The sequence below is a fragment of the Pleurodeles waltl genome, chromosome 4_1, assembly GCF_031143425.1.
Source record: "Pleurodeles waltl isolate 20211129_DDA chromosome 4_1, aPleWal1.hap1.20221129, whole genome shotgun sequence".
Taxonomy (NCBI): Eukaryota; Metazoa; Chordata; class Amphibia; order Caudata; family Salamandridae; genus Pleurodeles; species Pleurodeles waltl.
In genome coordinates, this window is record NC_090442.1 from 86,827,691 (window position 1) to 86,852,585 (window position 24,895).

Genomic DNA, 24,895 nt, shown 5'->3' on the forward strand with positions numbered 1-24,895 from the left:
ACAAGTGTTAAAGTGCTTGCACTCTCTCCCTAAAACAAGGTTTGATTATGATATACTTGATTGGCATATTTAATCAAGTCACTTGTAGAGTGATATGCCATATACCCAGGTCCTGTCAATTGCATACTACCAATGGCCTGCAGCACATATTGTGCCACATACTTAACTAGCACCTTAAAACCTGTCCCAGGCCTGCCATTGCAGCCTGAAGGCAGTGTCCCACTGCCATGTCAAATTGACATTTAAAACCTCTTGCCAAGCCTTCTTAAGCCTCGCTTTTTATTACATGTATGTCACCTCTAAGGTAGGCCCTAAGTTGTCCACCGGGGAGGATGCTGTGTAAATCTGTTTACTCACTGTAACATTGGGGATTCCTTATTACAATTAATAAGTTGTAATTCCTAAAGCAGAGGTGGTGGATATGTCTAGTATACCTATGAACTTGCAACATTAAACCTTCTTTAATTGTAATGATTGGTTTATCATCACAAGTTTGAAAATGCCACTTTTAAAAAGTTGGCATCATCCTGCCCTTAGCCTACTGTGCCCCTAACCTGCCTTAGGTAACATGACAGTTGGGACTTTGTGAATCCACCATAGACACTCACACAATAGGGGGATTAGCAGAGCCTGAAAGGGCCATCAACTGATGGGGTGAAGCTAAGCACATCCCCATTTGCAACTGAATGGACTGGGCTCTGCCTCCACACAATAGGCTAAATGACCCTATATTGTCAGGGCATGCAGCTACGAGTCATGGCAGGGAAGGCAGGTAGTTCCTGGAGATTCAGAGAAACTTTGTGGAAACTTCCACCAATTTCTAGAAGAATGGCACCAGGGTAAAAAGGGGGGTGGGGGGCTCTCAGACCTGCTTCTCAGTTCACTATTGGACCTGTGGTAGGGCTCTCAGAGGACTGCCTGCTGCTGTGACCTGATGTGCACTCTTCAAGACTGCTGCTAAACATGGAAGAACTGCTTTGCTGCCTGGAGCCTACTTGGGACCTTCAGAGACCAGCCCTGCTGCAGATCCCTGCATCACCACCTACACCCAGGACTCCTGATGTGACTCCAAGTGCTAGTTCACCTGGTCTCCTGTTTTGAGCCACAGGAACATAGAAGGCTCCTACCATCTTAAACCTGCACATGTACACAGCCTGAGTGAGTCTTGTACACCAAAGAGGTTTCCATCCACTCCTGAAACCTTTCTTAATGTGCTAAAGGTACCCATGTGGCCATTTTTTTAACTGAGGTCTTGCTATTTTGAACATTAAAATTAAAAAAATCATAACTGGAGTTATAATAGTTGGATTTTACTGTTTTTTGTGTCAAATAATGTATTAAATGTTCTCTAGTTTTCTAAATCGGTTTGGGATTTTTAATGTGTTGTGTTTTGTTTACTGTGTTGCTGTTTCTGTACTGCTTAAAAACTTAACACATTGCCTCTAGGTTTAGCCTTACTGCTTTTTGTGCCTAGTTTCCCAGGGATTTATTTTGTGACTTTTGTGGTTCACCCTGTGTGAGAGAACAGGGCTGATTGCAGAGGCCCCCTAACTTTTGCCCCCATTTTCCACTTTTTGCTGGTGTTTTCCTGAAGCTGATGGTGCCCTGGGTACTGCTAACCAGTCCCAGGGCCTGTGCAATGTGTAAAATCAGTATGCAAATTAGGTTAATTATAATTGGCTAAGTCAACCTACCTATAAGTCCTAGTATATGGTAGGGCATGGAGGTTTAGGGACCCCAGCATAGGTAGTGCCCCCATAGGTGCACTGCTGAGGTGCCCAGGGTAATTTTAAAGGCAGGCCTGCCTTGCTGGCTGCTTTTAAATTAAAGTTACATGCAAATTCGACTTTGGAATTAAAAGTAGTTCCAAAGTCTTAAACAACCTTATTTTTACATATAAGTCACCCCTAAGGTGTGCCCTATGTGCCCTGAGGGCTGGGTGCCATTTACCTATAAGCAGGGACCTTATAAAATAGTTGTATAGGACCTGGTGAGGTAAAACAGCCAAATTTGTTTTCCCCTCATTGTAGTTAATGGCCTCCATAGGCTAGAATAAGGAGACTTTATTTTAATTTTAAAAGTCCCGTTAACTAAACGATACCAGAAGTTTGGTATCAAATTAATTGTTATGATAAATCCCACAAATTCCAGTTGTTGGATTTAATATAACTTGTTCTGGAAAAGATTTTTAAAACTTTACCTGAAAAGTTGCCAACTTCAGCCCTGCAGTGTTTTTGCTGCTGTGCTCTGATTGGCCACCCTCTGGCAGCCTGGCCAGGCTGCTTGATGAGGTGTGAAGTGGCCTGGCGTCACACAAAGAGATGTGCCTGGGGTAGGAGATCTCCTCCTCAGCAGATGGTGAAGCAGGAAGGGAGAGGGCTGCCAAACCGGTCTTCAAAGGCAGAGAAGGACATTTGGAGCAACCCATCAACACTCTCACATCCTGCAAACCCAGACAATTAGGTGCCCCCTTGATTAGATTAGGAGAGGGCAGGTGAGGGGTGTGTTTAGGATTTTAAGCCACACCAGTGGGTGGACTCAGCCAGATGTAACCTCCAAAAATCACTTTCAGCCATGATGGATTTTTGAGGGATGTTGCTCCCTGGGATTGATTTTTGCCACACTTCCCAGGAAGTGGTCATCACAGGGGGAAGGACCCTGCACCTGATTGGAGAACCAGGACCCCCCTGTTTTCACCCAGGAGCAGGAATAAAACTGGCAGACCTGTACCCACACCGCAGATCCCTATCGGATTCCAACAAAGAAGAATTACAGGAGAAGAAGGACTGACCTACTGGACCACTGACCTGCACCTGGACACTGCACTCTGGAGGACTGCATTAGCTGCACACTTGGGCTTCACCACTAAAAGGACTTTACCTGTCTTCTACTGCTTCAAGAAGGGACTCCCTGTTTGCTACAGGTACAAAGGAGCTGCCCAGAGTCCCCTGCATCAAGTCCTGCAAGCACAGCCCAGCTGACCAGCGTCCAGTGGCCATTTGAGGATTTGACCAGGTACATTCTGGGAATTGTAGTCCCAACTCAGAGCTTCTGGAACCTTGGATCAAGTTGTGGACACTTCAAGGACACAAAAAGGACCTCTGGAAGAAGATCCAGAAGTTTGGAGACGTGTGGAGCATCTCCATAAGTTGAAGAGGTGCATTGTGGGAGTTGCAGTCCCAGACCCCAAGAGGCACCTCATAGCCTCTGAACCCTTGGCTGGTGCTTTGGACCACTCTCCTGAATCAAACTCTTCCGAAAGTAAGTGTGACAGTGTTACCTCGTGGGTGGCCTGAACTCTGGACTTTATTCCTTTCCAATGTGACCTTTTTTAACCCTTTGAGCGCTAGTTGTTTCTATGCGATTGAAAGACATAATTCTTTAAAAATTCTTATCTCCGGTTCCCCTTATCCTATTTTATTTGTTTTGTGTCATCTTAAAGCTAAAAATATTTCCTATTTTTATAAATTGATTTTGGATTTTTAAACTGTTTCCTGTGTTTTATTTCATTACTGTTTTGTGATATTTGAATGCTTTACGCTTTGTCTCCTAAGTTAAGCTTTGCCGCTCGTTGCCAAGCTACCAAGGTTTGAGCTGGGTTTAATTTACTGAGACCTAACTGGACCTAAGTGGAGGTTAGTGGCCTATTGCTAAGTGTAGGTACTTACCTGCCCTTACCAATAACCCATTTTCCAACATTTTTGGTGGCAGCGGTTGGATCCTGTACTTGTGTTCAGTATCACGTTACAGTTTTAAGTAAAGCAAATTAAAAATCCTTTAAATTGTTTGTAATTTTTAATTCGGATCAATTTCAATTACTGAATTTTTGTGATTTTTCTAAATTCTTGTTTCCAATTTTTGCAAAAAGTTTTGGTTGACACAAACCTAGGGAACCATGGAGCTTGATCTGGCTAGCCTACCCACACTGACAGTAGTCCAGTTTAGGGGGTTTTGCACTGTGAGGGGATTGCCTGCAACCACTGACCTCAGGAAGCATGTCGTGATTAAATCCCTGACAGTATGGGCTGAGACCCAAGAAGTAGGCCCAGAGGAAGCTCCAGAGGAGGAAGAAGCAGGGGAAGATGTTAGCTCCAACCATTCAGTCTGAGCCTAAGTGAGTAGGAGGAAGACCGGTCCTCACTACACACAGTCACTAGGGTCATACCCAAAGCTAATTGGGGGAAGGGGGTTCCTTCTGGAGGAGAGAACCTGTCCCCCAGGGAAAGAGAGAGAAAGAAAGAGACAGAGAAAATAAAACTAAAGGGCTAGGTCAAATCTCAATCGGTGATGTAAATTGATTTAAGTAGGATAAAAGGGTACTATAATATTATCATCCCCATAAAAATGATAACTGGAAAACAAGGCAACCAACGTCAAAAGCAATCAGAATCGCTTGTATAAAAAAGAAATAAGAAAAGAGGGAAAATAGAGGGTAGATTGTGTCATAATTTTATTGCAACTACTAAATTGCTGATATACTTTCTAAATACAGTTGAATAGCAATGAAATATATTGCACAAAAATATGCTAAAAAAATACCTTGTCCAATAAATATGAAGATGTAATAAGCCACAATAAGGGGCATATTTACAAGCCCCTAGCACCTCCTTGTGGCAAGTTAGTGTCATTTTTTACACTATTGTGGCGTTAGGAAGACATTTTTGCCGCACCGAAATTTACAAAGTGTCGCAATGCATGTATTGCACCACTTTGCACCCCCTTGTGCCACATTATGACTGGACCAGGTGTAATGTATGCAAGAGGGCGTTCTGGCACTATGAGGCCTGCAAAAATGGTGCACTGTGCCATTTTTGGTGTCATTTTTATCGCCTGCTCAAATCTTCCATGAGTAACCTATGGGCTTCCTTGGACTTTGCTGCACTAGCATTACAATTTTTTACGTTAGTGCAGCAAAGCACCACAATAGCGTCAAAAATGATGACGCTATTGGCCTAACAACTGCCATGCTGCACTGTATTGTAAATATGGTGCACCCACGGTGTTGTTAGGCGGGGCAGGGGCGATGCAAGAAAACTGCTGCATCAGTGCTGATGCTGCAGATTCTTGGAAATGTGCCCCATAACTAAGCATAGTTATTGGGGTTTGACAACTCCCTTTACTATTTTTATTCTTGATTATTAAAAATCAGTGACAAGGATAACACATATGGTAAAGGATACTATAAGATATCAGTTTTAATCACTAATTATAGGAGTATATCCAGGGATTAGATATATGGCCATAAACCAGGGACCAAAATGTAAGAGAAGCACTTTAGATTAATTTTAGGACATATTATTCTTAGCCAAAAATGTTGATGATGATTGAAAGGGTGGCGCAGAGTACTCACATTCAATAAGAGGCTGTTTGGAAAAGGACAAAACTGAAAAATGCAGCTGTCGACAAAAATAAGTTAAGTAAGATCAAATGCACAGCTTGAATGACTGGTGACAGAAATCTATTACATCCTCCATTTTAAAAACATCAAATCCATCATTGATATTGTCACATACTGGACATGAATACTCTGTTACGCATTTAGTCAGTATTTCTGAATTTAAACTGTTGCATAAGTACTGGGTGTGTTTAGACTAGTCTATGGAAATGCAGTCTTTTTTGCCTACCTGATTTGGCCCAATGAGAGCAATTAAGAACGTGGCGACCGGATTGGTTTAAAAAGCTCATCATCCTGTCATACGCTTTAACCTTTACTGCATGTTGAAGATCACTTCATCTTAAAGTGGTGTAAACAACTTGGAAGACACGTACACCAATGCTTCATAATACTCAGCTGACAAACTTGTTATTTTGAGAAAATATTATCCCTGAGTAGACAGGGTGATCAATGATTGAAAATTTAAATCTTCAGAAGCCAACAACTCTTAAACACTCACGCACTGCCTATGCCCCACATATATGCATAATGCTGTAACCTCAACTAATATGATTTGCCTGTTATACAAAATGCTTTCTCATGATTGTTCCTCTAGCCCCTACAGCAATCTCTGGACTTGATTGAAATTCATCACACTGTTTCAAAGCGAGGTTAGGACTAAATGATATGCTTGACTGGTCCAAGGTGCTTACGGGAAACTCTTATCTGCCATTTACTCAACTCAATTCAATATGCAATGCGTTTCTCTCTATGCTCCAGGTGCTCTACTTGTACTTACGCCTCAAGATCCTGTTTCTTATGATGCTGCAACATCCCTTCTGTACAGTAGCATATGATGATGCACATGTGAATGTCATATGTGTACCACTGTACTGCTCTTAGTACCCTACTGGTTGTTCCTTGCCACCTAAAGATCCATGATCCCAACATCCTGATGGTAAGTTGTCCTGGTCTTGGCCCTCTGTCCATTCAAATGTCCCTTAATCAATTTCTATGTGCAACTTTGAGTCTGACAAGTTGAGTGCATGCCTATTATTCCTGAGGTTTCCAATGAGTGTCAATGTATTGTGAGGGTGTGATCTCCATCTGACATTTCACATGCCACACTTGCTACACTTACTTGCTACACTTACTCAGACCTGTGAGACAGTGCCCCCATTGGTAAGTGAGGACTAAACACTGGCACCTGTGATGTTTCATCAGAATGAACATCCTGCATGTGCTAAACCATCGTAGTATAACTAGACTCTCAGTGCAACCCATTTCATTGACGTGAGAGCTCAGAATAATAGTACCATATACAGGTTCCCTGGATGACAAGTGGCTACACAGCAATTTCCTATTCCAATCTGGTATAGGCATGCTAAGTAGGCCACAACATATTAGCAATAGGTACAATCTACACTGGTTTTTGCCAACATCATGTGTACATTGTTAGGTTCTGCCATATATCAACATTGTGATGCAACTTAAAAAAACTTACTTTTGCTATTGTGGATATGTTTTTCAGGCTTTTGGTATGGGATCCTATTGTCTGTTTAGACTTATTCGTGTTGCAGGTGTGTGTAGAAAAATCTCATTGGGATCCTGCTAGCCAGTACCCCAGTGCTCATAGTTTGTGGCCTGAATGTGTGTACCTCTGTAGTGCCTAACTGTGTCACTGAGGCTCTGCTAATCAGAACCTCAGTGCTCATGCTCTCTCTGCCTTTAAATTTGTCACTATAGGCTAGTGACTACATTTACAAATTTCAATTGGCATACTGATACACCCTTATACTTCCCTAAGATATGGTACCTAGGTACCCAGGGTATTGGGGTTCCAGGAGATCCATATGGACTGCAGCATTTATTTTGCCACCCATAGGGAGCTCAGACAAACCTTTACACAGGATTGCCAATGCTGCCTGAGTGAAATAATGCACATGTTATTTCACAGCCATTTTCACTGCACTTAAGTAACTTATAAGTCACCTATATGTCTAACCTTTACTTGCTGAAGGTTAGGTGCAAAGTTACTAAGTGTGAGGGAACCCTTGCACTAGCAAAGGTGCCCCCACATAGTTCAGGACCATTTCCCTGGACTTTGTGAGTGCGGGGACACCATCAAACGTGTGCACTACATACAGGTCAATACCTATATGTAGCTTCACAATGGTAACACCGAATATGGCCATGTAACATGTCTAAGATAATGGAATTGTCCCCCACTCCAAATCTGGTATTGGGAGCCAATTCCATGCATCCTGGGTGCTCCACTATGGACCCCCAGAACTGGCAAACCAGCCCTCTGGGATTTGCTCTGCTGCCTACCCCACAGACAGGGTTCTGCCCTCCTGGGGTCTGGGCAGCCCAGTCCCATGAATGCAGAACAAAGGATTTCCTCTTAGAGCAGGGTGTTACACCCTCTCTCTTTGGAAATATGTATTAAAGGCTGGGGAGGGGTAGCCTCTCCCAACCTCTGCAAATGCCTTGAAGGGCACAGATGGTGCCCTCCCTGCATGAGCCAGTCTACACCAGTGTAGGGAACCCCGGTCCCTGCTCTGGGGCAAAACTGGACAAAGGAAAGGGGAGTGACCACTCCCCTCTGCATCACCACCCCAGGGGTGGTGCCCAGAGCTCCTCCAGTGTGTCTCAGACCTCTGCCATCTTGTTTCCATAGGTGTGGGGACACTCTGGAGGCCTCTGAGTAGCCAGTGCCAGCAGGTGATGTCAGGGACCCCTCCTGATAGGTGCTTGCCTGACTAGGTGGCCAATCCTCCTCTGAGGGCTTTTTAGGGTCTCTCCAGTGGATTTTCCACAGATTACAACTTGCAAGAATTCATCAGGGTTCCTCTGTGATTGTCTCTTTGACTTCTGCCAACGATCGACCGCTGACTGCTCCAGGACTCCTGCAAAACTGCAACAAAGCAGCCAGAAGACTACCAGCGACATTGTAGCGCCTAATCTTGCCAGCTTTCTTGACTGTTTTGTGGTGGTGCATGCTCTGGGGGATGCCTGCCTTCACCCTGCACTGGAAGCCATGAAGAAATCTCCTGTGGGTCAACAGAATCTTCCCCCTGCTCCAGCAGGAACCAAACTTGAGCGTCACTGGTACTCTGGGCCCCCTCCCATACTGACGAGCATGGCCCCTGGAACCCAGGTGGTAGACCCAAGTGACCAAGACTATCCAGTGGTCCAACTGTCCTAATTTGGAGGCAGTAAGTCCTTGCCTCCCCTCCCCAGACAGTAATCCTGTGCACCATGTGATCTGCAGCTACAAGGGCTTCTGTGCACATTTCCAAGAAATCCTGCATGCACAGCTGAGCCTAGGTCCCCAGCACTCCGTCCTGTGATGATCAGCTCCCTGAATTGATCTCCGGTGTCGTGGGACCTCTGTTTGCTGTGTTGAGACAACCGCTGTGTTCAGACTTCTTGAACCCATGTTCAAGGACTTCTGTGGGTGCTTTCTTCCTGTCCAAGGGCTCTCTACATTGCTAAGGGCCCCCCTCTGTCTCCTGTGCCAAGTGGCGACATTCTGGTCCTTCCTGGGCCCGGACAGCACCCTTTTTCTCCAATTGCAACTCTTGCAGCTAGCAAGGCTTGTTTGTGGCATTTTGCCAAGAAAACAACTCTGCATCCTCCAGCATGCCATAGTACATCTTCTGCACAAGGAAGAACTTCCTACCTCCTTTCGTTGTTGAAAAACCTTCAGCTTCTTCCAACCAGAGGCAGCCATTTTGCACCTTCATCCGGGGTTTAGTGGGCTCCTGACCCCCCTGGATACTTTAGCAACTCTTGGACTTGGTCCCCTTCCTTTGCAGGTCTTCAGGTCCAGGAATCCGTCTTCAGTGCTTTGCAGTCTGTTGTGGTCCTTGCAAAATCCTTTATCACGACTTTAGTGTGTTTTTGGAGAAATAGTAGTATTTTACTCCTACTTTCCAGGGCCTTGGGGTGGGGTCTCATTTACACCCTTAGTGTTTTCTTACACTCCCAGTGACCCTCTACACACTACACTACCCTAGGAGTCCATTTGTTGTTTGCATTCTACTTTCCTAATATATGGTTTGTGTTGCCCCTAGGCCTATTGCATCCTATTGTGTTTTACTGTGTTTGGACTACTTTCTGACTGCTTTACTTACCTGATATGGTTAGTTGTGTATAGTTTGCGTATGTTACTTACCTCCTAAGGGAGTATATCCTCTGAGATATTTTTGGAACATTGTCAGTAAAATAAAGTACCTTTATTTTTAGGCACTATGAGTATTGTCTTTCTTATGATATAGTATGAAATAAGTGATATTGCATGAGCTTCGCATGTCTCCTAGTTCAGCCTCGGCTGCTCTGCTATAGTTACCTCTATCAGCCTAAGCTGCTAGAACACTACTACACTCTTCTAATAAGGGATAACTGGACCTGGCATAAGGTGTAAGTACCATTGGTATCCACTACAAGCCAGGCCAGCCTCCTACAGTGTGGTAGTTTACCTTCACATGTTGTTGGAATGGTATGTGTATTCAGTCACTTGACTTGCCTCAAGGTGTTTGTGTCTGAAATGTAAAGCTCAGAAATGTGTTGTGGCATTGTGATGTTCACATACAGATTTAAGATTGCCCATGTGTGAAGTGTGGATGGTGATGTTGCCACTTGTATCATGGGCTATTGTTGTTACTACTCATCATGATTAGTTGTACTATATGTGGCCTTTATGCACTTGATAGGTGTCTATTGTATTTAAGGTGTTGGTACGGTTTTTGGGGTTGACTGTGGGTAAATATTGGGGACTAAGTGGGCCCCTATAAGTTTGCATTATTTTATTTACAGGTGGAAAATGGCTGAGATGAGTACCTCCACAAAGTATGTCTCATCCTCTCTTTCATGAATATTGGGACATGTGCTGGTGACATGTGTTTATAGTCTATCATACTCCAAATTGTGGAAAGGCAAAAATAGTTGTTGCATGTTTGCAAATGTCAATTGTGAAGGTTGTGGACTCTGTGACATGAAACGTTTTTTTCTTGTATGCAACATGCTGTCTTGTGTTTGGCATATGATAAGGTCCCTTTCCTGGTACATTACATCAGCCAAACATGTACGTATGTGTGGATTTTGTGTATGTGATATGTTGAAGTGAATGTTACCACTATTTCATATTGCTTGGGTGTTGGTTGACTATGTTGCTGTGGATAGGGACTCAGATTTATGTTGGCAAGTCAGGTTGTCATGGAAAGGTTATTGTGATAGCTGTACTGATATGATGGTATAGTAGGTATGCAATAGGTGGCTTAGGGACTCCAACTTATGTTGGCAAGTCAGGTTGTCATGGAATGGTTATTGTGATAGCTGTACTGATATGATAGTATAGTAGGTATATGGTAGGTGGTTTAGCTGGTGTGTAGCAATATTGTAATGTAGGGGTGTAGCTGGTATCCAGTTGTGACATGATGTTGGCACTAACCTGGTTCTACCTGGGAGATATAGTGCAAGTGGTTGTGATGTGAATGATGTGTACAGTGTAATGTTAGTGTTCGAAAAGAAAATTATGTCCCTACCTCTCTACATTGGCAGGTGAAGGATATAGGGCACAGCCAAGGGGAGAAGCTCCTGGCCACAGGACCTCAAGTCATGATTCCACTGACACCGAGGGACCCAGTGGCCCGGAGGTCTAGGGGAGTGCCCAGGGAGAGACAGGATCCATGTCTTTATCTTTGGAATCCATCTGTGACCACCACCCCCCTTTCTACCACCACTCTCCTTGTAGCTCCCCACCCAGTTGGCTGTTTCCTCTTATCCAAGAGGGTGGGTGTCTCCTTTGCGGCAGCCACCCCTGCCCCAGTCCCTGTTAGCCCTCCTGTCCTCAGTGTGGAGGCTATTGACCTCCTGAGGTCCATCTTTGTGGGTCAGTCGATCATTGTGAATGCCATCCAGGGACTGGCAACTCATATACAACAGAGCAATGCATTCCTGGAGGGCATTCACAGTGCACTGGCTGGCCTATAGGGATCCTTTCAGACTCTGGCCTGCACACTGATGGCAGCTAGTCACCCTTTGTCTACTTCCCCCCTCCACCTTCCTCTTCCCAAACACCTCACCCAGACGCTGCCAAAGCACAAAGAAAGACAGGCATGCATCCACCTTAACATCCCAGGGTAGCTCAGACAGACATAAGCACCACAAAACACACCACTGACATGCACACAAGCAACATTTGGATGCACACACAGCAACAGTCACAGACTGCCCTGACACCTCCCCACCCTGGCATCACAGACAGCACACCTGACACACCTGCAGACACCGCACCAACATTCACAGATCTAGCCACAACACTCATCCTGCCCACAGACAGTACGAGAGCAGACCCTCAGACATCCACCCCAGTCACTCTACCTGCAGACATCACAACCACTGACACTCCTACATACAGTACACCCACCATACTTGCAGTCACCACCCCAACAGATAGCCACCACACACTATGGCATCCCCCAGCACCTCCACCCCGTATGCCGAGACACATAAATGCCCTCATGCATCCACCCAAGAGATACCCAGCACCCGCAAGCATACCTCTCACAAACATGTACCCAAGAAATCTACACCAACACCTCAGACAACCACTCCCTCTCCCTCCACACACAATTTTGCTCTGACCATTCCCGTGTGTGCAATAAAGCTTTCCTCTCAGAGTTTCCATTTTTCCTACTCCTCTTCCCCTCATTATACCCCTAAATGTTCTGTTTCCCTACCCAAGTATGTCCCTCCCACCTCGAAGGCCTTCCCTATCCTCCTGCAAGTACCCATGCCCCTCCCCCTGCCAAGAAGTCTACCCCCCAAAAAAGCTAACCCTCCCCAAAGCATAAGCCTAAACCCCTGCAAGCCATATCCTAAAGACCCCCTCCTGAACCTAAGCCCAAACCCCCCCTCCGCCTCCCCTCCCAGATAACCCCTGAGGTGCCTGCCTGCCCCCTTGATACCCCTACTTGTGCAGGTTACATGGTAGTCAGGAGTCAAGTTCGGGGCACATATATGTGACTTTGTACAACCAAACTTTTGTATTTGGACTGGCCTATGGCCTTTGAGTTTCACCATTCCGATATTTTTCAAAATATTTAAACCAACCTGTTGTTGGTTTAGTGGTTACATATTTGTTATGCATTTCTTTTCCTAGTATGGAGTTGTTCCTAACTGGTTGTGTGTCTATATTTGTGTGAGTATGGTGCTTGTGCTAGCTGTATTGTTTTGACAGTATGTGAGGTTGTGTGCAGTGCTTTTGTACCCCAGTTAAAGGGTGTGTGTTGTGTGATGGGCATGTGTCTGTTCGAAAGATTTTGTTCTCATGCTATTGAGTGGTGTTTGTGTTGACAATTGTTTGTTACTGTTTTGTGTGGCTTGGTGTGCTTTGACAGTGTGAATGTGTGTGTGTGTTTAGTGCATGGTATGATAGATACGGTATGCTGTGTGTGATATGTATGTCAATTGGTAATTTGTATGGTTGTGTGTGTTTGCTGCCTGTTGGTTGTAGGTTGTGTTGTATGTGTGATGTGCCCTGGATAGTGTATTTTGTAAGTGCTTGCCAACGTATAGACAATGGTGTGGTTGTGGTGTTGTTATGATGTGTTGTGGTATTGTGTGTTGTTGCATGTGACTGACCCTGGACTATGTTTTTTTCTGTAAGTGTGTTTTATTGATGTGTGTGTGTTAGCCATGGTGTGTGTACTGTGTATGTGTGGGTATGTGTGTGGCTTTCTGTGAGTGCGCTTGTCACTGTGTAGTAGAGTGTGGTTGTTGCCTCACACCCCCTTCCTGGTGGTGTATTGTGTGTGTGTGTACATACATTGACAATATACAACAGTTACAGGTAGGTGTGTGTACTTACGGTTGCTGTTGTTGTTGTCGGTGAAGTTTGTTGTCTTTGTGCAAGCAGGAGCAGCAGGATGACATGTAGTTCTGGTTCCATGGTGGCTCCGGATGAGTATGGCTTCCTGAAGGAGTGTGTCTCATTTTATGCAGTTCATTTCCTCCTGGGTATCCATGGAGGTGAGACCGTGGTGGAAACCTTGGCTGTGTGCTGCCTCGTAAACTGTTGAGCGTAAACATGGTCTCCCCCAGCCTGCAGGTGACTTCAGTCGTCCATTGAGGTCTAATCATAGTGGCAATGCCAGCGGTGCTTTGGCTCTATTCTTTTGGGAATACCACTATGGTAATAATTTGGTGGTCTTCTCCACCAGTCTGTTGAAGGTACGACCTCCACCACCAACATGGTGGTCCTAGGACCACCAAACTCGTATTGAGGCCCTAGGTCCGAAGGTAAGCTTTTGACTGTGGCCACCCGCTCATTGTAGCTGAGCAGGGCTCCATTACGGTCGGCCTCAAATTTTGACTTTGCCCCAGTCTAGTGCGACCAGATATCCAGATTAGCGCTTCTAGTTTCTATTGGCTAAAAAACATTTAGGCCCTCATTACAACCCTGGCATTAAAGGCCGTTGACCGCCATGCTGACGGACCACAAAATACTGTGGCTGCAGCAGAAATCATCTACAGGTATTATGACCCACATCTAGAAATCTGCCACACTACAGACACCCCCACAAGTCCGCCACACCAAAGGTCAGTGATAAACTGGCGATAGCAAAACTCACACCATTACACCAACGGGAATACGCCCACACTATCACGACCCACGAATCAACGCGACGGTCTTTCAACCGCGGTAAACCATTGGCGGTACACACCGCTGCGCTCAAAACACACACACACTTACAAAACACAACCACATGTTTACAATTCAAACTACACACACCTGATACACATAATCACACCACACCCACACACACACACCACTATAAAACACACACCCATATTACCCACAACCCCTTACAACAACAATTTTGGAAGAAGCAGAGAGAGAGAACAGCAAAGACAACACCAGCATCCAGAGGCACACAACACCGTCAATCATACACCATCCACGTACCTCAAAGAACACACCACAACACATCACAGCACACACCACATCAATCATCATCTCACACATCACCCACACCACATCATGGCACCTCAAAGACACCCCAGGTTTTCTGAGGAGGAGCTCAGGGTCATGGTGGAGGAAATCATCTGGGCAGAGCCACAGCTATTTGGATCACAGGTGCAGCAGACATCCATTGCAAGGAAGATGGAGCTATGGTGGAGAATTGTCGACAGGGTCAGCGCTGTGAGACAGCACCTAAGAACACAGGATGACATCAGGAAGAGGTAGAACGACCTACGGGGGAAGGTGCATTCCGTGGTATCCAGACACCAGGTAGCCTCACAGAGGACTGGCGGTGGACCTCTACCTCTTCCCCCACAACTAACAACATGGGAGGAGCAAATCTTGGCGATCATGCATCCTGAGGGCCTCGCAGGAGTAGCAGGAGGAGTGGACTCTGGTAAGTCAAATCTTTACTATTATATCACCCACCCTAACTGCATGCCATCACAAACACCTACCCCTATCCTCACACCCATCACCCCAACACCTCACACATACCCCACTATCACAACCCACTCATCCCAATACCAATCTCTGCATGTGACAACAATGCATGGACACCCATCACAGACCTGCATGGACACCCAGCACCAAAGCATGTCCAGTAGAGAGACTCAACCAGGGCAGACAATCACCACTCACACAAGAGCCAAGGCAATAATGTAAGCACAGGAGTAGAGGGAAACTCACCCATTGCACAAGATGGCACGCACAGATACAATAACCATGCATTTAAACCCCAACAGGACCCTGTTGTAGGTTGGCGCTAGCAATCACACACACAGTACTCGTTGATTATACAGGTAAGTGGTATTTATGGTTTGGATATAACAGTTTATGGTGATAAAAGGCTTTTGTTTTATGTTTCTGCACTCCAAGCTTCTCCTCCAGGCAAGGTTTAATGGTCTCTTCTGGGCTTTCTTTTATTCCTTTTCCTGTGTTCTCTTTTTTTTCCTGAGTCTACTGTCCCTATAGTTTCAGTTCCTCGTCACCACTTTCCTTTCTCTCACCGGATCCTGGTTGTGCTGTTTTGCTATTATTTTCTTACTTGTCTTGTAGTCACATGTCCCTTTTCTCCTCTTGGTGCTCCCCAATTTGTGCCCTCCAACCCTTTTGTGCTTACTTTTGTATAACGTGTCCCTTACAGCCTTTCAGTGGTGAAACCCATATTTTTGTCCCCCTCCTGTCCTCCCTAACCCTGCCCAGGCCACCACCCTATACCTGACTCTGCCACGCTTCGTCCCCGATTGGGACCGCTGCAGTCCTAGTCTTCTCTCCTGTTCCGTACTCGAGGGGTGCAGATGGTCCGGTGAGCCCCCTCGGTCCTTTGCTCCCGTCGGAATCTCCAATCCCGTCCTCGTCCTCCTCTGTAACCACTGTCTCTAAGCTCCCGTTCTTTCTCCGCACAACCGCTGTTCCCCCTCTCCGACGCGCTGCCTGGCTCTTTAACAGCCCAGGTTCCCGCTGAGACGGACTCTGGCCCACACGATTGGTTGAACCTGGAGACGCATCCGGTCAGCCGAGGCAGTGTCAGCACAAGCAGGGACATTGTGCGGGTCGGCCCAGTCCAGCCCATCACAGACACTCCCCCTAGAGAGCGGCAGTCGATGACGCTCAGGAGTCGGATAGCGAGACAAGAAATCCGCATTCAACATCTGGCTGCCAGGAGAATGCATAATCTGGAAGGAGAAGGGTTGCAATGAGAGAAACCACCTTAGGACATGAGAATTAGAGTCTTTGTTGCGAGCAAGCCAGGTGAGGGGTGCATGATCCGTGAGCAGGGCAAATGTCCGCCCAGTGAGATAATACCGCAATGACTCCACAGCCCACTTCATAGCCAAACATTCTTTCTCAATAGTGGGGTAGTGGGTCTCTCTCGGGAGGAGCTTTCTACTAACATACAGTATTGGGTGGATTGACCCGTCCGCCTGTGTTTGGGATACAATCTCCCCAAGCCCCACATCAGATGCGTCTGTCTGTAAAAGGAATGGCCTTTGGAAATCCGGACAACATAATACAGGATTGGTTGACAGGGCATTTTTCAAGTGGTCAAAACTGTGTCGTGCAGTTTCGGGGAGAGAGGATAGGGTATTGGGACAAGACTTTTTGAGCAGGTTGGTGAGGGGTTCTGCTACTGTGGAGAATTGTGGAATAAACCGCCGGTAGTACCCAACTAGGCCGAGAAAGGCTTGTACATCTTTCTTTGTCCTTGGTATGGGTATCTGTCTGATGGCATTGACTTTCTCAACCTGAGGGCGAACCAGTCCTCCCCTAACACATAGCCAAGATACCTGATATTAGTAAACCCCAACTTGCACTTCTCTGGGTTTGCGGTTAATTGGGCCTCCTGTAACACCTGTAAGACCGCCCTCAACTGTTCTAGATGTTCGGTCCAGGTGTTGCTGTATATCACTATATCGTCCAGATACGCATCCGCCTATTGCTGATGAGGACGTAACACCTTATCCATGAGTCTTTGGAATGTGGCCGGGGCCACATGGAGTCTAAAAGGGAGGACTGTGAACTGATAAAGACCCGATGGGGCTGCAAATGCGTTTTTTTCCCTGTCCTTTATTCTCAACGGGATTTGCCAATACCCTTTTGTAAGATCAAGAGTGGACATATATCTGGCTTGACCCAATCTCTCAAGGACCTCGTCAATGCGTGGCATGGGATATGCATCGAAATATGTTAACTCATTAACTCGTCTATAGTCCACGCAGAAACGAGTACTCCCATCTGGTTTTGGGACCAACACTACTGGAGAACGCCAGGGGCTGTTGGAGGGTTCTATGATACCAGCCTCCAACATCGCTTGGACCTCTTGTTCTATAACAGTTTTTTTGGCTTCTGGGACACGATAGGGCCGCTGTCGGGAGATAGTCTCATTTTTTATTCTTATCGGGTGTTCTGCTAACTGTGTTCGTCCGGGTTGTTTGGAAAAAACATTCCGATACATCTCAATAACGTGTAGTAGTGGTTCCAGATGGGTGTCTGGGAGGGTGGCATTTGTTTGAGGAAAAGACTCCTCAGTACGGTGTTTCATGGGAAGGGATGGATATGGGATGTCATATGTGGTCATATTTGTGATATACCGAATGGGTTGTACACTCGTTGGATCCTGCCATTTTTTAAAGAGGTTTACATGATATATTTATTCTCTACCTTGGCAGTGAGGAAGAGCCAGATTATAGGTAGTGGGATTTACTTGCTCAAGAACCTCATAGGGCCCTTGCCACTGGGCCAATAGTTTGTTTTCACAACTGGGAAGGAGTATTAAGGACTTGTCCCCTACGTTTAGACTGCAGAGTACACTTTTAGCATCATACCATTTTTTTTGCTTCTCTTGTGATTCGCTTAAGGTATTGTGGGCTGTTTCCCACACGGTATGGAGGGTGTTCCTCAACTCCCGGGTGTAAGTCAGGAGATCTTTTACCTCGTCGTCAGACTCTTCCCATTGTTCAGCCAGCATCTCGAGAAGAGTTCGAGGTGGTCGCCCAAACAACAATTTGAAGGGACTGTGCCCTAGAGAGGACTGAACGTGTGTACGAATAGCGTACAATACAAGGGGTAATTTTTTCTCCCAATTTCTACCATCTTCAGTAATACTTTTTCTGAGCAAGGACTTAATGGTCCTGTTATACCTTTCCACGAGACCGTCTGTTTGTGGATGGTATGCTGATGTTCTGATCTGCTTTACTCCTAAGGTTTTGCTTACTTCGGCCATTAGTCTGGACATAAAAGGGGTGCCCTGGTCGGTTAGTATTTCCTTAGGGAAACCTACCCTGGAAAAGAAATTAATCATTGCTTGGGCAATTACTTTAGTGTGCATACTAGGGAGGGGAATAGCTTCTGGATACCAGGTGGCATAGTCCACCAATACTAAGACATATTCCCGTCCCTTGCTGGATGGGGTGAGGGGACCGATAATGTCCATGCCTACGTGCGAAAAGGGGGTCTCCATGACTGGCAGGGGTTGGAGTGGAGTGGGTGTGTGTGGAGCGGGATTATACAATTGACATTTCGGACAATCAGAACAGTGCCTACGTTTGTCCCTGAAAACTCCGGGCCAATAAAACCACCTGAGTATGGACTCCTCTGTTTTTTCCCTTCCTAAATGCCCCTCTCCATTGTCCCCATGAGCTAGATGCAAGATCTGCTGTCTGTGACTACTGGGAACTATCAATTGTTTCTGCCTTCCTTCTTCGGTATTTGGGATTCTATATAAGAGTTGGTTGTGTATGATGAATTTCAGACCTACCACATGTTCCTCGGGATTCAGCGCTTGCTGGCACGCGTTTTTTAATAAGGGGTCATCTCGTTGACTCTGGCGAAGGTCCCCGGACACGGTACACACTTTACTGGCGACTCCCGGGTTCGGACCGGTTATTATATTGGGAGTTTGCGCATACTGTTGTCGTTGTGCTCTTTTTTTGACATCTGCTTAGATGTACCCTTGGACTTCGACTCACACCCTCACCTGCTCCGAAGGGAACTTCCTCCCACCATGTTTTAAGAGTGTGCTCCTGACCTGCTTTTGTTAACAACAAGGGAAAAGCCACATAGTCGGTTCCGATGATAATGTCCTCTTCCAGGTGAGGTAGCACTCCTACTTTGAGGGTTTCTTTCTCTTCTTGCCACTGTAATTGGATTACAGCTACCGGATAATATCTTTGATCCCCGTGTACACAGGCGATCAAAACTTGTGCCTGAGGTAGACCCTGTCCGTGTTCGACCAATTCCTGGCGTATTACGCTCTGGCTGCAACTTGAATTGATTAGTGCTATCCTCTGCACTCCATTGAGAATGATAGGGAGAGTGTAGGTAGGCTTGTCTCCACCAGCCCAGAAGACTCTTCCCTTTGCAACTCCAATCTCCATTGGTTCCTCCATATCCTTTTTCTGCGGGCAATATCATGCTATGTGACCCCACTCCGAACAGTTGTAACACTGATGACCCGTATTGGGAAAGGGGTTTTGAGGGGAATGGTGGACCCGTATATGCTCCTGGTCCGGGATACCATTTGTCTTGGTGTTGCTCCTCTTCCTACAGTCAGATGAACAGGAGAAGGGGCTGGGGCTCTACTAGAGGTGTCTCTGAAATCTGGGCTCCTGTGAAATGCACAAGCAAGGTCAATGGCTGTTTCATTGGTCAGACCTGGGTGCTGTCGAACCCAGTTACGAGTGGTACTTGGTAAGGCATCCAAATACTGTTCTAAGACTATGATGTCGAACATTTCTTCTCGGGTCTTTTCAGTTGGATGCAACCATCGTCCTGCGACAAGTTGAACCCTATAGTAAAGGATGTGGGGATTCTCCTGTGATTGCCACTTGGTTTGGCGAAATCTGGACCTGTAGCTTTCGCTGTCGAGCCCTACCCTTTCCAATATAGTTCTCTTGATATCTTTATAGGGAGGAGTACCACTAGGATTGATTGCTTGATAGGTGGCTTGTAGGTGCCCAGTCAGTAGGGGTGCGATATACTGTCCCCATTTTTCCTCCGGCCAACTAGCAGTGCTTGCGACTCTCTAAAAATTTATAAAAAAGGAATCAGGGTTTTCATGTTCCTGATACCTTTGCAAGACGCTGCTGGGTACATTAGGATGCACCTTCGTGTGGGCTATGGTGTCGGTAAGCTTTCCCAGGGCGGTTTCATGTACCAGTTGATTGTCCGCCATGATTGTGGCTTGGCTCTTAAGAGCGGTCTGTAGGGCCTCTCTTTCTTCTCTTGCTTCCTTCATTTGCTGCTCCCACATTATTTGTAGGTGTTGTTGTCCCTCCGCCAACTGAGCAATAACATCCGCCATGGTGGGCTTCTCCTCCATTATGGTGTGTCTCAAATTCCACTTCTAACACCACTTGTTGTAGGATGGGCGCTAGCAATCACACAGGACTCGTTGATTATACAGGTACGTGGTATTTATGGTTTGGATATAACAGTTTATGGTGATGAAAGGCTTTTGTTTTATGTTTCTGCTCTCCAAGCTTCTCCTCCAGGCAAGGTTTAATGGTCTCTTCCTCTTCTCTCTGTACTCTTCATAGGTCTCTCGGGAAGCATATGTGAAAAGAAGAATAGTCTTGGTAAGTGATCGTGGAGTTTCCCTTCCCTTATTTTCTCTTTTCTGTCTCTGTCTCTGTCTTTCCCTTTTTATCTTCTGGTTCTTTTCCTGGTCTTTATGGGAGGGGGATTTCTGTGTACTTGTTTGTTCTCTCTCTCTCTCTCTCAATTCTGCCTTTGCTTTTCTCTGTTCTGTTCTGGGGTGGTTGCTTCTGGGCTTTCTTTTATTCCTTATCCTGTGTTCTCTTTTCTTTTCCTGAGTCTACTGTCCCTATAGTTTCAGTTCCTCATCCTCACTTTCCTTTCTCTCACCGGATCCTGGTTGTGCTTTCTTGCTATTATTTTCGTACTTGTCTTGTACTCACATGCCCCTTTTCTCCTCTTGGTCCTCCCCAATTTGTGCCCTCCAACCTTTTTGTGCTTACTTTTGTATAACATGTCCCTTACAGCCTTTCAGTGGTGAAACCCATATTTTTGTCCCCCTCCCGTCCTCCCTAACCCTGCCCAGGCCACGGCCCCGTACCTGACTCTGCCACACTTCTCCTGAAGCGCGGTGGGTAGTATTGTTCTGCTCCCCGGAGCCGACTTTCTTTGTCCCCGACTGGGACCGCTGCAGTCCTGGTCTTCTCTCCTGTTCCGTACTCGAGGGGTGCAGATGGTCCGGTGAGCCCCCTCGGTCCTTCGCTCCCGTCGGAATCTCCAATCCCATCCTCGTCCTCCTCTGTAATCGCTGTCTCTAAGCTCCCGTTCTTTCTCCGCACAACCGCCGTTCCCCCTCTCCGACGCGCTGCCTGGCTCTTTAACAGCCCAGGTTCCCGCTGAGACGGACTCTGACCCACACGATTGGTTGAACCCAGAGACACATCCGGGTCAGCCTAGGCAGTGTCAGCACAAGCAGGGATATTGTGCGGGTCGGCCCAGTCCGGCCCATCACAGACCCCTACCCAACGTCACCGGACAGAAGGTGCCAGCCATATCCAGTCCCCCCACAGCAGAGGCCCACAGTGACGACAGCAGCTCTGCATGCCTGGATCAAGATGACCAGCCCGGCCCATCAGGGACCTCTGGACAGTCGGTTCCCCTGCCACAGTCCCCCCTCAGGAAACACCACCACAGCACCCACCCAGCAGGCCCATGCCACTGTCCCCAGGACACGTCAATCAGCAGTGCGCCCACCACTACAGGGACCCCAGGCAACCCCACTAACCCAGGACGATCAGGGACAGTGGGCACACGGTTCAGGGGACAGAGGCACAGGACAACAGGGAAGCTGGGAGGACTGCTGTGCGACAGGGAGAGGACAGGCCCAGGGAACCCACTCTCCACAAGGCACTCTCAAACATCATGGGAACATACCACCATTACCAGGAGACCATGGACATGGTACTGGCCAAGTTTCAGGAGACCCAGAGGCTGCAGGAGGAACAGCACCTGGGGATCAGGGAGGACTTGAAGGCCATTAACACCACCCTGGTCACCATAGCAGGCGTGCTGGCAGACATGGCCAACACTGTGAGGGAGACAGTGGTACACCAACGGGCCCCTGACACTAGCCCGAACGATGAACAGCCCTCCACGTCCGCTGGTGCTAGCGGACAGGAGGTCCCGCCAAAGGACCAACAGGCCACCAGCACCCACCCCCTGCAGAAGGAGAACCACCCTGCAAACGGTCCCTGTGATCCAGGCACAAGACAGAGGTCATTGCCAAGACTCCCACCAGGAAATAAGACTCTCCTGATTGTCACCCTTCTGTCCCACTATGTCACCCTGACCACCTTGAACTGCCATTGCTCCACTTCCTATGCCCCCTTGGACAATGCACCTGTGATACAAAAAAAACGGGACTCTACCATGGATATTCCTCCACCATCACCCCAGCCCATTGCACATCCCCCTCCACATATTGGCACTGAAATAAACACCCTTGAATCGCAAAACAATCTGGAGTCAGCCTGTACTTTCACAAATGTGTTATTACAACCTCTCTGACAAATATCAATGTTAATATTCATTTGCACATACTAAAGTATGACAGTTGTTGGGCAACGGTGAACATAGCAGAAGGCAGAATGTGGTAGCCAGATCTGTGAAAAGGAAAGGCAAAGTGAACTGTTAGGGTCCATCCACAGAGGTAAAAAGGCAGACTTCTACAATGTCCAACAGTAGTCTGATATGAGAGGAGCAGCGCCAGTCTCTTACCTGTGTCTCACTGGAAGTATTGCATGATGATGTTGTTTCGGTTGTCAATATCTTCTTCTTCTGCTTCCTTTTCTTCACTGTCCACAGGCTCCACAGCTGCCACAAGACCAACATCAGGCCCATCCTCCTGCAGAAAAGGCACCTGGCATCGCAAAGCCAGGTTGTGCAACATACAGCATGCCACGATTATCTGGCACACCTTCTTCGGTGAGTACTATAGGGAGCCACCTGTTAGATGGAGGTACCGGAATCTGGCCTTCAGGAGGCCGAAAGTCCGCTCTATAATCCTCCTAGTTCACCCATGTGCCTCATTGTAGCGTTCCTCTGCCCTTGTCCTGGGATTCCTCACTGGGGTCAGTAGCCATGACAGGTTGGGGTAACCAGAGTCACCTGCAAATATTGAGGGATATCTGTTAGACATACACCAACCCTTAGGGACTACCCCATACCCAGACACCTATTCATACTGTGTGGGGACCTTGGGCTCACCTATTAGCCACACACAGTGCCACACACTGTGCGTTTGGAGTTGGCCCTTCATATAAGGGATGCTGCTATTTCTCAAAATGTAAGCGTCATGTACAGAGCCAGAATACTTGGCATTCACATGAGAGATGTACTGGTGCGCCAAACACACCATCTGCACATTAATTGAATGGTAGCTTTTACTATTTCTGTACACCTGTTCATTCCTGCGGAGGGGGGACAAATGGCACATGTATACCAATGATGTTGGGGATATGTCCCAGGGCATAGAAGTCACCTTTCACTGTGGGCAAATCCTCCACCTGGGGGAAAACGATGTAGCTGTGCATGTGTTTCAGCAGGGCAGACAACACTCTGGTCAACATGTTAGAGAAAATCGTCTGTGACATCCCTGATGCCAGGAACCACTGGCCAGGAAATGGAGCTCTGACAGGACCTGCACTATAGGGGGGATACCTGTGGGATGGCGGATAGCTGACATCAGGTCAGGATCTAATTGGGCACACAGTTCTTGGATTTTGGCACGATCAAGTCTGTAGGTGATAATGATGTCTCTGTCTTCCATTGTCGACTGGTCCACCAGGGGTCTGTATACCGGAGGATGACGGCATCTCATCATCTGCCCCAGCGGATGGGCCTTATGGAGGAGAATGGTGAGCAGAGGGTCATATACCACATAGGTTGCACAGGGGTGTTTTGCACTAATGTGATACAATCGGTGTGTGGCGCTGTCCGTCTGTGTTCCTGCTCAAATGTGCTGTGACGCAGTTAGGTTCCCTGCCATGTGCCCCCCTGAAATGGCGGCTGCCTGACCTGTGAGGAGGGACAAGGGGAAATGAGGTAACTTCGCTGGCGTTGTACAGCGTCACAGTAGGCGGTCGAAGGCGCAGAGCAATTCAGCATTGGTTATCATTGGGCCCTATGGGTTACAGGAGCCAATGACGATGTACGCCGGCGGTGACGATACACAACAGGAGAGGACCTACACTGCAAGCTGCTGTGACCTGAGTCTGAAAGCTACAATGCCTACAGTGTCTGGGGAAAGGGCCCCTGCCTTCACCGCGGAGGAGTTGGACAAACTGGTGGATGGGGTCCTCCCCCAGTACACGCTACTCTACGGTCCTCCAGACAAACAGATGAGTACACTGTGAGCATGATGGATGGGACATGAATGTATGGAGTGGTCTGGATGGATGGTACATGTTGTGGGGGGGGCTATGGCCTGCATGTGAGGATGGTCAGTGTATGTTTTTCAGGGCATGGTTGGGAACTGGTGGCCAATGAGTAAGAAGAACCGGATGGGGGAGTAAGTTCCATTCTTACTTTACCTTTCCTCTAGGTCATCGCCCACCAGAAGAAGGGTATTTGGCGTGCCATCGCCAAGGAAGTGCGGACCCTGGTGGTCTATTGTAGACGGAGCACCCACTTCTGCAAGAGCTGGGAGGACCTGTGCTGCTGGAGCAAGAAGACGGTGGAGGCCCAGCTGGGGATGGCCTCCCAATGTGGAAGGGGTGCCCGTCGCACCATGACCCCCCTGATGTTCCAGATCCTGGCAGTGGCATATCCTGTGTTGGATGGGCACTTGAGGGCATCACAGCAGCCACAAGGGGATGAGTCCAGTCTCATTCAGCTGACTTTACGAGGTGTCTGGGTGGGGGATGTGGGCTGTGGGTTCCCCTAGGTCAGGGCGAACTAGCTATGGTAGGTCCCTTGTTAGGCAGGTTCTGTGCCACTCCAACCCCAATAGT